Raw genomic sequence first — 15,622 nt, 5'->3', positions numbered from 1 at the left:
TCATGTAACTTGAAGTAAACCATAAAAAGTAATTATAAAAAATAAATCTTAGACGGGTAGACATGAACATAAAAATGACAGAAAGGTTTGTTTAGAAAGATGGTTATTGCCTCAGAACACCCAGGTGTGGCTCCCAGCAAACAATTATTGACCCCAAGTCATTTGAAATCCAATTCCAGAGACTCTGTTTACTGAACCCTGTGGGAGATCAGAAACTTAAAAAAGGAGAAATGTATGTTTCTTATTATCTATGAGTATTAGAATACATCTAGGAGACATAATGTATAACAGGGCCACATTTCTTATATGTGAGTGAAGTTGAGTATTGATCTCCATAAAAAATGGTTATATCAATCATGTAGACATGTAAATAAAAATAAAACTTATAGTATTTCTCTTAGGCCAATACTTTTGATTAGTTTGTCAAATTTTCTACTACTTCTATAGTTTATAAAGATTATTCACATGAAAAAATTGAAATTAGAAGCATCACTAAGGAAGGGATTTGGAATTTACCATTTATATATCTCATAATGTATATTTATAACCATTTTATATATTTAACAAAACCAAAACCATCATGCAAATATTTATACTGGATGATATACAAATTTCAGGAAAATGCTTGGAAAAAATTATTTATAAGAGGGTAATATATGACAAACTTGAAACATCACCAAAGATATTGAAGTTGTTTACTAGGAAGACTAGAATGATTGTTCAGGTTACATTTTAATTCAGATATTTTGCTGTTGTCATTTATATAATATATAACATTTTCATTTACACAAATTATTTATATGCTTGTATATATATTCATTAATTTTACGATCCAGTTTTACAAAACATGTTTTTAACATAATGGTAATATATCTTTCTTAGATTCTTTGAACCACCAGAGCTTTGTAAGTGTATAGAATAATCAAGTGGAAGCCAGTGAAGTTAGCTTAAAATTTACTTTATTATAAAAGGTGATTACAAAATTTAGCTCTTTAAAGTCCCAAATTCACAGGGCTTATTACTTTTTAAATTATGAGTTTAGAACAAAAGTAGTATAACCTTTGGTATTCAATTACTGAACACAAATATGTGAAATATTAATCTGTTATATTTTGTCTGTATGAAAGGTCATTCTTAATCCTTGATGGTTAATGGAACCCACTATTTTATTTTAAGTATATTAAAATCAAATATAATTAATGAAAATTTAAAAATTAAATAACCTTATTGAAGATAGTATGAAGTGCTTTTGTAGGTACAATTAGCTTTTATTAATAAACTTAATACCAATGAAGAAAGTTAATTCTACATATAAAATCAGGGAAAGAACTTTTTACCTCTAAGTGTGAGTATTATGCACTTACAAAGCCATTCATTTAAAACACAGCATTATTTTTATCTAAATTGAAAAATTTGAAAATAGAGCTTCCAATATTTTATAAATAGTATTTTATTAATTTTTACCTCTACTGTTTTTTGATTTTCATATCCTTTCTCTGTACCTATTCCTTATTGGTGTTTAAAGTCATGGCTTAGTGGTTTAAACTGGAGGATACATTGCATGGTAGCTTGAATAAGAATGGCCACTAAAGGTCCATCTATTTGTACACTTAGTTCCCAGACAGTAGAACTGTTTGGGAAGGATTAAGAGGTATGGCATTTTGGGCCTGATATGTCCTTATAATAGGAAGTTTGTCTGGGGTGAACTCTGAGATTTATAAAGCCCATTTCAGGTCTTGACTTTCTATTTCTATCTGCTACATTCTGATCCATATAGAAATCTTTTAGCTATAGATCCAGTGCCATGAGTCTCTGAGTCCTGCTTCTTGGTTATGGTGCCTCCGAAGAGTAATAAAACAGTAACTAAACACAAGCAATACTTAATTAGACAATTTTATATTTACTTAGTAAATACTATTAATTGCTTGTTTGTGTAACACATATTGAATTAAAAGTACAATAAATAGCCCAAACCCCAGGCTATTTGGTCCCCAGCAAGTCCAATTGCCTTGTCGTTTGTCCTATCCCATCTACACTTTAACTTCTGGTCTATGCCTTTAACCACAATCCCAGACATCCGAAAATCGGAGGTAGGACCCTTACCCCAATTCCATGCCTACCTGCTAATCTGGACGAACTCAGCAACAGCAAGCTCCACCCAGTCCACTCTGCATTCCATTTCCCTGGGAATAAGTCTGCATATGTCTAGTCCATCTGCTGTTCAGGATAAATGGAAGCTACAAACATCAAGGACCATGAGCATTACCTGCATCCCTGAGGCCTGCCACCACCTGGGACAACCAACAGTCATCACCCAACTGAAGTCATCAGTGCCTACTGGTTCTTCCTGCATCTCTGACAAACTGTTGCCACCAGGGACAAAAAGCTCTACCTGCAATCCCAGAGGGACTAACAACTTTATGTAAAACACCAGAGGTCTGCTTCCATCAAGGAATATCAGGCCTAGCAACACTAATGTCAACCAGATGGCAGAAGGTCAGCATAAGAACACAAGCAATAACAGAATAACAGCCAGGACAATATGAAACCACCAGAAACCAGCTATTCTACTAAAGGAAGCCCAGAATATTTGAACATACCTGAACCTCAAGAAAAGACCATAAATCTAATCTTATGAAGATGATAGAGATCTTTAGAGTGGAAATGAATACATTCCTTAAATAAAGGAAAATACAATCAAATATGTAGAGGCCCTTGAATAGAAAATGGATAAATATAAGAACCACTGAAAAATACCCAATCAAACTAGTGGACAAAATGAATTAAAATGTTCAAGACATGAAAAAGGAAATAGAAGCAATAAAGAAAACATACTGAGTTAATTCTGGAGATAGATAGATAGCCCAGGAAAGAGAACAGAAAATACAGACACATGCATCACCAACAGAATACAAGAGATGGAAGGCATAGAAATGGAGATAGAACAAATTAAAACATCAATCAAAAACTGCTGAACCTAAATGTTTATAGCACACTACTTCCGGAAAATTTGGGATACTATAAAAAGACTGAATCTAGAAGTAATGGGAATAGAAGGAGGAGAAGACTCCCAACTTGAAGGCCTAGAAAATATCTTCAATAAAATCATAGAACAAAATTTCTCCAACTTAAAGAAAGAAATGTGTGTAAAAATTCAAGAGGTTTATGGAACACCTAATAGAGTGGACCAAAAATGAAAATCCTACCAGTAGATAACAATCAAAAAACTAAAAGCACAGAACAAAGAAAAATATTAAAAGACACAAGGGATAAATGTCAAGAAACAGATAAAGTTGAACCTTTGAGAATTACAACAGACTTCTTAACAGAGACTTTAAAAGCTAGAAGGGCCTGGAAACATGTCTTTGGGCCTTTAAAAGATTCCAGAAAATAGCCTACTACTATATCCAGCAAATCTATCAATCATTTTAAATGGAGACACCAAGATATTCCATGACAAAACCAAATTTGAACAATATCTTTCCACTAATCCAGCCATGCAGAGATAGTAGAAGGAGACCTACAACATCAGAATGTACCCTCACAAAAGAAAATTCGAGAAATAAGTAAGTCCACACCATCAAAATCAAAAGAAGAGAAACACACAAACCCAAGCACATGTGTGTGCATGCGCGCGAGCACACACACTCACACACACTCACACACACTCACACACACACAGTGCCACCACCACTATCAGAATAACAGGAACTAACAATCATTGGTCCTTACTATCTGTCACCATCAGTGGACTCAATTTACCAATAAAAAGGAACAGGCTAATGGAGGAGATGCTTAAACAGGATCCACCATTCTAGTGTATATACAAAACACACCTCAGCAACAAGTATACAAATTATCTCATAGTAAAGAGCAGGAAAATCCTTTCTAAGCAAATGGACCCAAGGAGTAAGCTGGAATAGCAATTCTAAAATCAAATAAAATGGGGTTTCAACCAAAATTAATCAAAAGATATGGGGAAGGACGCTTCATACTCATTAGAGAAAAAGTCCACCAATATGACCTCTCAATTCTGAAAATACATTCCCCAAATTGAAGGACTTCCACATTGGTCAAATAAACATTACAAAAGCTTAAATCACACATTGAAACCCACACATTAATGGCAGAAGACTTTAGCATCCAGTCTCAACACTTGACAGGCCATCAATATAGAAACTAATGTGAGAAATGACAAAGTTAACAGTGGTTATGAATCAAACTGCCCTAACAATATCAACAGAATATTACAACCAAATGCAAAAGATTAACTTCTCCTCAGCATCTCATGGAACCTTCTCCAAAATTAACCATTTACAAAGTCACAAAGAAAGCCTCAACAGATACAAGAAATCTGAGTGTATTCTATCAGACCACCATGGATTATAGCTGGACTTCAACAACTGGAACAGCAAAAAGCCTACATGGAAAACGAACAGCTCTGCACTCAATAATACTCAATAATCACTGTGTCAGAGAATAAAAAAGGGAAATACTTTCTAGGATTTACTAAAAATGAGAACATAACATAGCTAAGCTTCCAGGACACAATGTTAAGTGTTAAGAGGGAAGTTCATAGCATTCTGTGCCTTTATAAAGTAATTAGAAGGGACAATGTAGTCAAATTTATAGGACATAAGGAAAGAAGTGATAAGAAAAATCTTCATAGAACTAAGTGCCTATATAAAGAAGTTAGAGAGTTCTCACACTTATGATTTAAAAGTGCATCTGAAAGCTATAGAAAAAATACACAAGCATAGCAAGAGGAGTAGACTGCAGGAAATAATCAAATTTAGGACTGAAATCAATCAATTAGAAATGAAAAGAAGGCAGAAAAACAGTACCCAAATTACAAAAATCAAAAATGAAAATGGAGAATAACAGTGAACACTGAGCAAATTCAAAAACCCTTAGGTGTTACTTCAAAAGACTGTACTCCACATAATTGGAAAACCTAAATGTAATTGGTGATATTATAGACAAATAACTCTTACAAAATTAAATCAAGATCAAGTAAACTATCTACACAGTCTTAAGGAAATAGAAGCTATAATTATAAATCTCCCAACCAAAGGGTCAGATGATTTTAGTACAGAATTCTACTAGACATTCAAAGAAGAGTTAACACCAATACTCCTCAAACTATTCCACAAAAACAGAAACAGAAGGAACATGGACATACTCATTCTATGAGGCCCCAGTCTCCCTGATACCTATACCATACAAAGACTCAACAAAGCAAGAAAATTTCAGACCTATTTCCATTTTGAACATCGTTCCAAAATGTTCAATAAAATACTTGCAAACCAATTCTAAAAACATATCAAATATATTATTCTTTACAATCAAATAGGCTTCTTTCCAGGGATGCAGAGGTGAATCAATATATGAAAGTACAAAAACTGAATCCACCATCTAAACAAATTGAAATAAAATAACACATGATCTTCTCATTAGATGCTGAAATGACCTTGACAAAATTTAAAACCCATTTATGTTAAAAGTCTTGGAGATTTCAGGAATGCAAAACCTATATCTAAACACAACAAAGGAAATATACAGCAAGGGGGAATTAAATGGAGAGAAACTTAAAGCAATTCCACTTATAACAAGACAAGACTGCCTATCCTCTCCCTATATCTTCAAAATATCATTGGAAGTCCTATCTAGGGCAAAAAGACAAACAAGGAGATCAAAGTGATATAAATTGGAAAGGAAAAAGTCAAAACATTGCTGTTTGCTGATAGTATGAAAGTGTACATGAGCGACCCCAAAAATTTTATCAGAGAACTCCTACCATTGAAAAACACTTTCAGCAAAGTGGCTGGATACAAAATTAACTAAAAAAAAACAGTAACCCACTGATTTATGTAAATGAGAAACTGACTGAAAATGAAATCAGGAAGCAACAGCATTCACAGTGGCCATAATTTAAAACATTTTGGGGCAATTCTAACCAAGCCCTTAACTGGGGCTTGTTTACAGTTTCATAGGCATGGTCCATTATCATCATGGCTGGGGCTGTAACAGTAATCATGGCACCAGAGCAGTAGCTGAGAGCTACAATCTGGTCTAAAGCCTAAGACAGGAGGGGAGGAGAGAGGAAGAGGGACAAGGAAAGCGGAGGTGGAGAGGGAGAGGGGAGAAGGAGAGGATAAGGAGAGGTAAGAGAGAGAAAGGGATAGGGAGATGAAGAGAATGGGCTTGGCACAAGCCTTTGAAACCTCAAATACAACCTCCAGTGTCACACTTCTAAAGCAAAGCCATGCCTCCTAAATGTTTTAAATACTGCTACTTCCTTGCGATTAAGCATTTAAATATATGAGCCTATGACAACGTTCTCAGCCTATGGATCATAACCTCTTTGTCAAACGTCTATCTCCAAAAACATTTACATAACAGTAACAAAATTAAAGTCATGAAGTAGCAATGAAAATGATTTTATGCTTGGGGTTCAGCATAGCATGAGGAACTGCATTGTCTTACATGGGACTATTCTTCTTTAAACCACCACACATAATTTGTCAGGATCAAACGTGATTATACAAACAGGTGACATATGTCCATTATTGCACATAGTCTGTTGAGGAAATCAAAAGATACAATAATAATGTGCATGTATACACTAGCATTTTGATATTGTATACAAAATACAGAAATAAGAAATATAAACATTATCAATTACCATTCATGCTACATAAATATATGCACTATGAATCAGATGGCTGCACAGTTTTGTTTACTACAATGTCAACACTAACATGAACAAAACACCAATGTGATGTCATTGAGTATTATGTCACTTGTCCACAGCAGTATTTCAGGCCAGTGAAGTATCACAGTTAGAGTATACCCAAGTCACCCAATAAATGCTTTCTACATTATTTTATTCCACTATTAATCACTTAAGAATACAGTATTATTTCCTTACCTTCTGCTTTACACTGACTATTGTATATATAATTTATCAGTCTAATTACTTCTTCTTGAGGCTTAATTGCCAATTTAAATTTACACAAAATAGGAAATTAATGCATGATTAAAATATAATGTAACCCATAAAATATTCCCATGCTTTCATTGGCTCTTAAGTTTTTATTGATTTATTTATTTATAGTATCAGCAGTTGGCCATTTATTCTGTAATCATTAATAAATTTAGTCTAATAATATGTAGATTTTGCAGGTGCCAGTTTGATATTCACAGAATATATCACTAAACCTCTCTAACTCTTAATTATCTCTACAGCTAAGGAAGAATAACATGTTCTACTAATGGGGTTGCCTTGTGTGTACTTCAATTGAGAAAGGGTATGGGTACATTTGAGAACTTTAACTACTGGTATTATTTGATTACTATGTTCTATTTTAATTTTGGAGATAACACTTTTGATTATGCAGAAAAAGTTTCTTTGTAACATTTTCTTAAAATGGAACAGTCTTCAATGCGTAAAGAATATTGGTATGAAATTCTGAGACAAAGAACTTTTTAAGCTTTTTATTATCACCAACAATTAAGTTCTATGAAACTAAACTTATACCACAGGCTTTAAGTGTTAATCATCTATGCACATTGCAGTATTACAGAAGGCAAACTAAATACAAGATAGATAGTAATATATAACATTTGTAAAAGTCAAAAGCCAGTCACTTTGTTTAATGGTGATGGTATTAAAATGAATACATTTTTTACCTAAATATTATGCATTCCGGCTCTACTGGAAATATGACATTTAAAGTTTCAAATTGATTTTTGTTATCTTAACCTTTAGTTTCTTTTTATTTTGTGACATGAGGTCACAGAATCAGATACTCACTACTTATAATATATGTGTATTACAGAATTATGAATAAAGAACTGGAAAACAAAACCACTGTCATTCGAGAACGTATATCCAAAAAAAACAAGATCCCATAATTTTTTCACTTAAGTGGATGCTATATACAAGCTAATGTATATCATATACCATTATATTTGTTAAAATATCATTTACAATGCAAAGATACTTTATAAAAACACCCGCAGGTTAGTGATGAGGGTTAAAAACCTTAGTACATTCATTCCTTTTGTCTTAAGTCAATAAATAATCGATTACAAGAGAATTCTAAACTACTTGCCATCAGAGGATATTATGGAGAGAATCGTGGACTGAGCATCATGGATTGATGGCATTTAGCACTGACAATGCAGATAGGAGACATTTAAAATATTTTAGGCAGAAAGCCACTGAACTCTTTAATCTTGAAATTAAAAATAGGCTGATATTTTAGCTTATATTCCAGTTAATTTTGTCTTGAATAAAGGGTGCGGTATAATGGCAATGTATACGATGTGCTTCGTGGTGTATGTTAAGACTGATTTTTCTTTCTAGTTTCATTTGTGACTACACAAAATAAGTTCTTCATTATTTAATATACATTCATGTCTTCATTATTCACAATTAAACATCTATTTTATGATCTATCTGGGCTTCTTTATAATTCGATCATCTATTTTTAATTTATTAATTTATAAATGTTGCTTCCCAAGTGAGACTTTACTGTGCTTAATTTCTCATTCGTCCATTCTCTCACATGCCATTCCCGTTAAATTTTCCATCGTATAATTCCAGAAAGAAATCTTCAGTTCTGAAAGGCAGTAATAATTAAATAATTCTAACATAAACATCATGTCACATTTATAGAGGGAAAGTAATAAGCCCTTATTTTTTATTTTCTTCATTTAAAGGTTGAAAATTATGGAGGCTGGAGAGATGGCCTGATTGCTAATAGAGTCTATGGCTCGTGTGCATGGCTAAGCTTCATTTCCTAGCACCCATATGGTGGTTTACAAGGACTTGAAACTCTAAAAATCAACAAATCTGATACCCTATTCTAACCCCTTGGGTAGCAACATGCGTGTTGTACATATACATGTATGCAGGCAAAACATTCATAAACCTAAAAACGATTTTTAAATCTACAAAGCAGAAAAGCAAAAAAGCAAAGAAATACCTGTAAACACAAAGGACAGCAGGAAGACAGACACAAGACATGGAGCAAAGGGAAAGTTTCCTTAAGGGCTTTTAAGTTCCTTGTTTTACTCGTTCCCTACCTCATTGTTATTTTTTTATTAAGATTCATTTATTTTATTTATATGAGTACAGTGGAGCTGTCTTCACACATGCCAGAAGATGGCATTGGACCCCAAAACAGATGGTTGTGAGCCACCATGTCGTTTCTGGGCATTAAACTCAGGATCTCTGGAAGAGGATTCACTGCTCTCTTAACCACTGAGCCATCTCTCCATCCCCTATTTCTTTCTTTACTTTAAAAGCCATTTATTTTATTCATGGGTGCTCTATGTGCATGTATACTTGTATTCCAGAAAAGGACATCAGAACTCATTTTAGATGGTTGTAAGCTACCATGTGGTTGCTTAGAACTGAATTCAGGACCTCCAATTGGTAATTAGAGTAATTGGTGATTTTAACCACCTATCCATCTTTCCAGTCTTCAGTGTTCTTCTTAAATGAACCAAATGCTACAATACTCAGACTCTAGCTTAATTGTCTACCATTTAAAAGGCCTCAATTTCCAAGTACCTTATAAAATTTTGATGAATGTTAAGGTCTCAAACAGTTTAAACTTGATCAAACATCTCTAATTCTTTAGGATCCACTTATTTCTTTGTAATTCCTATGGTTGTGAAAGAAATGTTACTGTGTCAAACAAAGGATTTGTACTGAAGCACCCACTTGTAAACAATGTACCATGTGTGGTTTTTTTTTTAGGATGAAGATAGTTTAGATGAACTTAGGTGATATGAAGTAGAACAATGGAGCAGGTGAGTTTAAAGAGGAGTATTGTATTGCTTTACTTTGTCTTAGTAAAAACAGAACCGAAAGCAGGTGAGTGTGCTTCTAGAGACAATATCAAGAAATAAATCCACCTGTCTTTGGATCTTGGTTTTGGAGCCTCCGGAACAATAAAAACACCAGGTCTGCTTTTTTTTTTTTTCATCTTTATTAACTTGGGTATTTCTTATTTACATTTCGATTCTGCTTTTTAAGGCAATGCGTCTATGGCACTACTTTAAAGTGGTTGAGACAAAATGTATTGACTATTTTTTGGCTATTTACACACCAACGTGTGAATATTAGTTTACAATATTTTACGTTTATTTTGTATGTGTGTCCTCACATATGTTATTGCATGCATGTAGAGTTCAGAGTGTAGCTTTCTGGAGTCAGTGCTCTGCTTCTTCCCTGGGGTCTTGAGTTCGACACTTGTCGATTCTTACATGGAAACAAATGCTTTGTCCTGCTCAGCCATCTCACAGGCCCACATGAGACACTTACCAGAGGATTAAACAAAGATTTTCACTTCATCCTTTTCCTTCCACAAATCAAGTACTTACGAGCATTTATAAAATTTAGACTTCCTGAAAATCTGTTACCTCCTTTCACATAGCTCTTTTATCTGGGAAGCCAGTCAAGATTTCAGATATCTTAGTTGTGTGTGTGTGTGTGTGTGTGTGTGTGTGTGTGTGTGTGTGTGTGTGTGTGTGTGTGTGTGTGTGTGGGTTGGTTGGGGTAGGTGTGCCTGGGTGGGCATTCTAGAGTACAGTGTCATTCTTTGTATCATAATTATCATAATAGCCATCTCCATATTTACTATTAATTAGAACCTACTACTTGGGGTTTTTGTTTTCTTTTTTAGCTTTAAAGCTAAAATAATAGTGCAAAGATTTGTTTCATTTTTAAGGAAAAGTTACTTGTTTTATAGTTACTTTTTATTTACTACTACTAGAATGTAATAGGTAAATATCTTTTGAAAATCTTTCCTAAATCTCATTCCCTATTGTGTGTATGTGTATTGTCTAACTCATTTGAATTCTTTGATACATTTCAATAGAAACATAATTAAAATGTCAATTTTGAGAAAGCTTTGGCATAGATGAATTTAGTGGTTTGAGAACCATCTTCATGGAAAAACATTTAGAATCTTTCATGTTGAAAATGTATGCAAAGGGAGGTCTGTAATATAGATAGATAGATAGATAGATAGATAGATAGATAGATAGATAGATAGATCGATCGGTTTGGAAAGAGATTATTTTGTGTGAGTGACATGCTATGACTCTTCTTTGTGGTGAATATATAGGGAGGTTTTAACATGAGAATTGTCCCTCTTTCAATTCTCTCAGAGAGAGAGAGAGAGAGAGAGAGAGAGAGAGAGAAAGAGAGAGAGAGAGAGAGAGAGAGAGAGAGAATTTTTACATTGTTAATTCCATTCTGGTCTACAGCCAACTCACTGTTGATTTTTCCTTTCTTTGTGTGTGCTCACAAAATTGTGTTTGTATTCTTCTTTTATCCACTTAGGGAGTCTGAATATTAATTGTTTAAATTAGCTTTTTTGTTTAGTGAAGCAAACTAAGGTTATATAATTGATGAAACACTCTGGAACATCTAAACTAAATCAAATGCATTATTATCCTGCATTTTTGCTTGATAAAAAGCTATCAGTTTAAAATAAATGAAAATCTCTCCTTACAATTAGAAAATTAAAAATGAACTCTGGTTCTATTGAAAATGCTTATAAACATGACCTAAACGCTACTGCATATATTACTATTAGTTACATAAATAAAGTGCACTACAATAGTTTACATTTATTTCTTTTCTATATTCTCATATATGTTAGGGCATGCCTGTGGTGGTTAGAGGACAACTTTCTGGAGTCAGTTCTCTGCTTCATCATTTGGGGTCTTGAGTTTGACACTTGTTGATTCTTACTTGGAAATGAATGCTTTGTCCTGCTCAGCCATCTCACCTGCCCACATGAGACATTTAAAGGAGGATTAAACAAAGATTTTTTTATGGCTCTATATGTTCATTAGATTTTGAACATTTCACATAATTGTTTTATTCATGTTCAAATTCCCTCCCATAACTCTTCCCTCATTCATACCTCTCATTCCATATCCTCTAAACTTTGCATTTCTTTTCCTCTTCACCAAGGAATTTGTGTTACTCAAATTATGTTGGCTTTCCACTGAAATGTAGTTGACTTATCGGCAGATACCCTATTTAAAAAAACAAACAAACAAACAAACAAAAAACCCTGTTCCTTCCTTTCCCAGAAACTGATGCTAGCTAGGGTCAGGAACTTCTTTTTCTTTTCCCATCTTTATTAAATTGGGTATTTCTTATTTACATTTCAAATGTTATCCCCTTTGGTCAGGAACTTCTTGCCTAATTCCCATTCATCCTTATTAGGATTCAGCCTTGTATGGGCTTAGTCATCATGCAAATTGTCACACTACTATGTGTTCATGTTCGTATGTGTAAGTGCTCTGCTGTGTCTGAATACACTGTTTTACTGTAGTGATTAATAGCCTCTCTAACTTACATGTTTTAATTACACTCTTCCACAGTGATCTCTGAAACTTTGAATGTCAGTGTGAGATATATATATATATATATATATATATATATATATATATATATATATATTCCATGTAGGAATCAAAGAAAAGAGAAACTTAGCCAAAGCAGCCTCAAAACCTTTGACTTATAAAATATGTCTTGACTACAAAATGTACTGGAGCAATGTTGGCACCTAACTTCTGGGAGTGTCCAATGTTTAAGTTTTGTTTAAATTGTAATCTACATGACCAGAGCAAGCCCATTCCTCACACTTTCTAAATGACGATGAATAAGAGAGTGGCTAGCCTAGAGATATAGGATAAAACCAACAGGACTGAAAGAAAAGAATTGATTCCTAATGATAATGTACTATATGCTATAGATTTGTGTCTCCTGAGTTTTCATTAGAGATGCTTCTTGGAGCAGCAGATGGCAGTGAGTGCAAAGATCTGTGACCAGATATTTTGCTACGCAAGTCAAATTAGAGGTCTCCATCTGCTACATCCCAAAGGAGATCTCAGAACCCAGAGGAAGGAGAAGAAAAACTCTAGGAGTCAGAAGAATGGACGATACCAGGAGAACATGGCCTACGGAATCAACTGATGAGGGCTCACATGGACTCCCAGAGACTGAAGTGGCAAGCACTGGCCACGCGGGTTCCCATCAGGTTTTCTGCATATGTGCCATGGCTGTCGGCTTGGTGTCTTCGTGGGGCTCCTAGCAGTGGGAGTGGGTGCTTCTCTCGCGTTTTTGCCTGCTCTTGAGTCTTTTCCCATATTTGGTTTCCTTGTCAAGGCTTACTCTGGGCCTTTTTCCTTATCTTAATTTATCTTGTTTTGTTCTTTTGATTGTGTCTCTGGGAAGCCTATTCTTTTCTCAGGAGGAAATAGAGGAGTAATGGATGTGGGGAAGCAAGGAGGTGGTGGTGGAGAAATGAGAGTTGTGGAGGAAGAAAAAAACCTGTGGTCAGTATATGCTGTATGAGAGAAGAATGTATTTTTCATAACAATTTAAAAAGTATAAATTTTTCTAAGAAGGTGAGAACTGAGAGAACTTGCCTGTGTGAATACATGCTTTGCATATTCCTTGGCAACTTCCTTGACCAGCTGCTCTACCTCTTCCTGCTCGATCTTCTTCCTCGGCCGGAAGATTGACTGGCTTGCTATTATCTCTTATAGGAGGCAGCTCAGAACCCACCAGTTGGAACTGAAAGTGCACTGTTTATTCTTCTAAAACTCTGGAGCCATGTAGGCCACAGTGACCACATATCCTGTGATGATGTGGTCCTCAGTCACATGCACGGACGTCTCACGTCAAAGATGAATGTGGCCTGGGTCATCCAGAAGGATACTCTCTACCAGGAGAACATGGCCTACTGAATCAACTGATGAGGGCTCACATGGACTCCCAGAGACTGAAGATATGCATAATATCTTCCTGGTGAGGTCCTCCAGGCCACAGCAGATAAAGTCAGCACAGAAGACGCCATATGCTTCAGGAAAACAATCCTGTCCCATGTGATAGATGTGGACCTTGAGGACACCTCCAGTCATCAATGTCAGCATATGGCACAGAGCATCTTTGGTCTACATGTAGGCTAAGGTCACTACAAACCTACTTACTGTTCACTTTCTCCAGGATAAGCTTCTTGTTGAGAGCCAGGGTCTCCCCATTCTGTTTCTCAGCAAGGACGCTGCTGAGCACCTAGGGTGTAAAGGAAGTGGTGCCCATGAGGTAACCTTGCTTCTAAGAATGCTAGAGCCACCTTTTAAGCCTGATCCATAGACTATTTACTGCAAGGATGTTCTGGACATTGAACAATTCTCTATAGTTAAAGGTATGGATCTGGAACCTACGAACCAAGACTTCTACCAGAAGCTTGCTTCAGGTACTATGTTCATCCCATGGCATAACAAGACAGTGGAGTCTGAGTGCATCCAGGAACTAAATGTCTTTGGGTCCATTCCCAGAGATCTGGACTGCAAGTGATAGCCAGCTGAAGTTACCAAAAAGAGATTCCTATGGGGGCTCTTTTTTTTTTTGGGGGGGGTAGCAAGTTCAAGTTCAGCTTGGATATAATTCATTTTTTGTTATTAACTTGAGTATTTCTTATATACATTTCGAGTGTTATTCCCTTTCCCGGTTTCCAGGTAAACATCCCCCTCCCCCTCCCTTTCTAATCACCAAGATTGCTGTGCAAACTAGCAACAGTGAGGAAGTGTTTCCCACTGACCTCTAACTCCCAGGCAGAGACCCCACACACAGTTGCAGGTAGCAGCTACTCTCAGTGACATTTTTAATATTGCACAGTGCTATTGCCCATTATCCATGCAAGTCAGGGTCTGAGAAACACTGCCGGACTGTTCCCAGTGTCCTCCATCTCTTAGCCCTGGCCCAATGAGTTAGACAAGACCTAGGTCATCTTGGGGAAAGGTATGACCCTTCATCTCTTCTCTATGGAGTTCAGGTTTTATATATTTATGTGTTTGTACCAGTGTATATAACTACCATAGCGTTTTGAATTCCATCCTGGATCTGGCATCACAGGACAACTGGTACAGGCCAGGAGAGCCAGGCGCTGACAGTGATGCCAACAACAAACTCTGGGCTAATGGCGCCCAGTCCAGATGAGCAGAGCATTGACCAGGTTAGACCTCTGGCCACAGCATTGAACTGGCCAATACCAATCTTCAAATTAGACTCTTGCCCGTTTCTCATGGACTGAGGCCCCCACCTTCTGGTTGCCCAACATTTTCATCCTTTCTCAGCATTTGTCCAAGCTGGAGATAGGAGATTTGTATACTCTAGGACTGGGCCATAGTGTAACCACAAACTGAGCAGACTGGGTCCCATCAGATCACTGCACATGATGAAAAGCTTTCTGCATCAGTCTAGGCCATTGGATGGCATAGAACTAACCTCCAATTATATAGAATCCCTCATAAAAGTAGATATGTGCCAGCAGCAATTCACCTTTCCTGTGTGTGCACCTTGGGGTCAGGGGTGAGTGTAATCATTGTGTGAAGAGGGTAGGGTAAGGCTAGGTCTGAGCACCGATCCTATCCCTGGTCTCTCCCAGACTGTGATGGATGTCCTGACACTAGTGTTAGGACATCATGGGATCGATCATGAGGCCCAGTCTTTTCTGTATTTAAAATTTATATTGTCTGCCATGTATCTCTGCATGACCAATGTGAACTGCCATCCGTCTGT

The 15,622-nt window shown here is 35.9% G+C and overlaps 1 pseudogene; it reads right to left on the bottom strand.

The window, feature by feature from the left end:
• Positions 1 to 12,051: 12,051 nt before the first annotated feature.
• LOC116898389 lies at positions 12,052 to 15,127 on the bottom strand (annotated as a pseudogene).
• Between the last annotated feature and the right edge of the window lie 495 nt (positions 15,128 to 15,622).

This window comes from Rattus rattus, chromosome 4 (assembly GCF_011064425.1).
Source record: "Rattus rattus isolate New Zealand chromosome 4, Rrattus_CSIRO_v1, whole genome shotgun sequence".
NCBI classification, from domain to species: Eukaryota; Metazoa; Chordata; class Mammalia; order Rodentia; family Muridae; genus Rattus; species Rattus rattus.
Note: the sequence above shows the minus strand (reverse complement) of the source record. Positions and strands in the feature narration are given on the sequence as shown.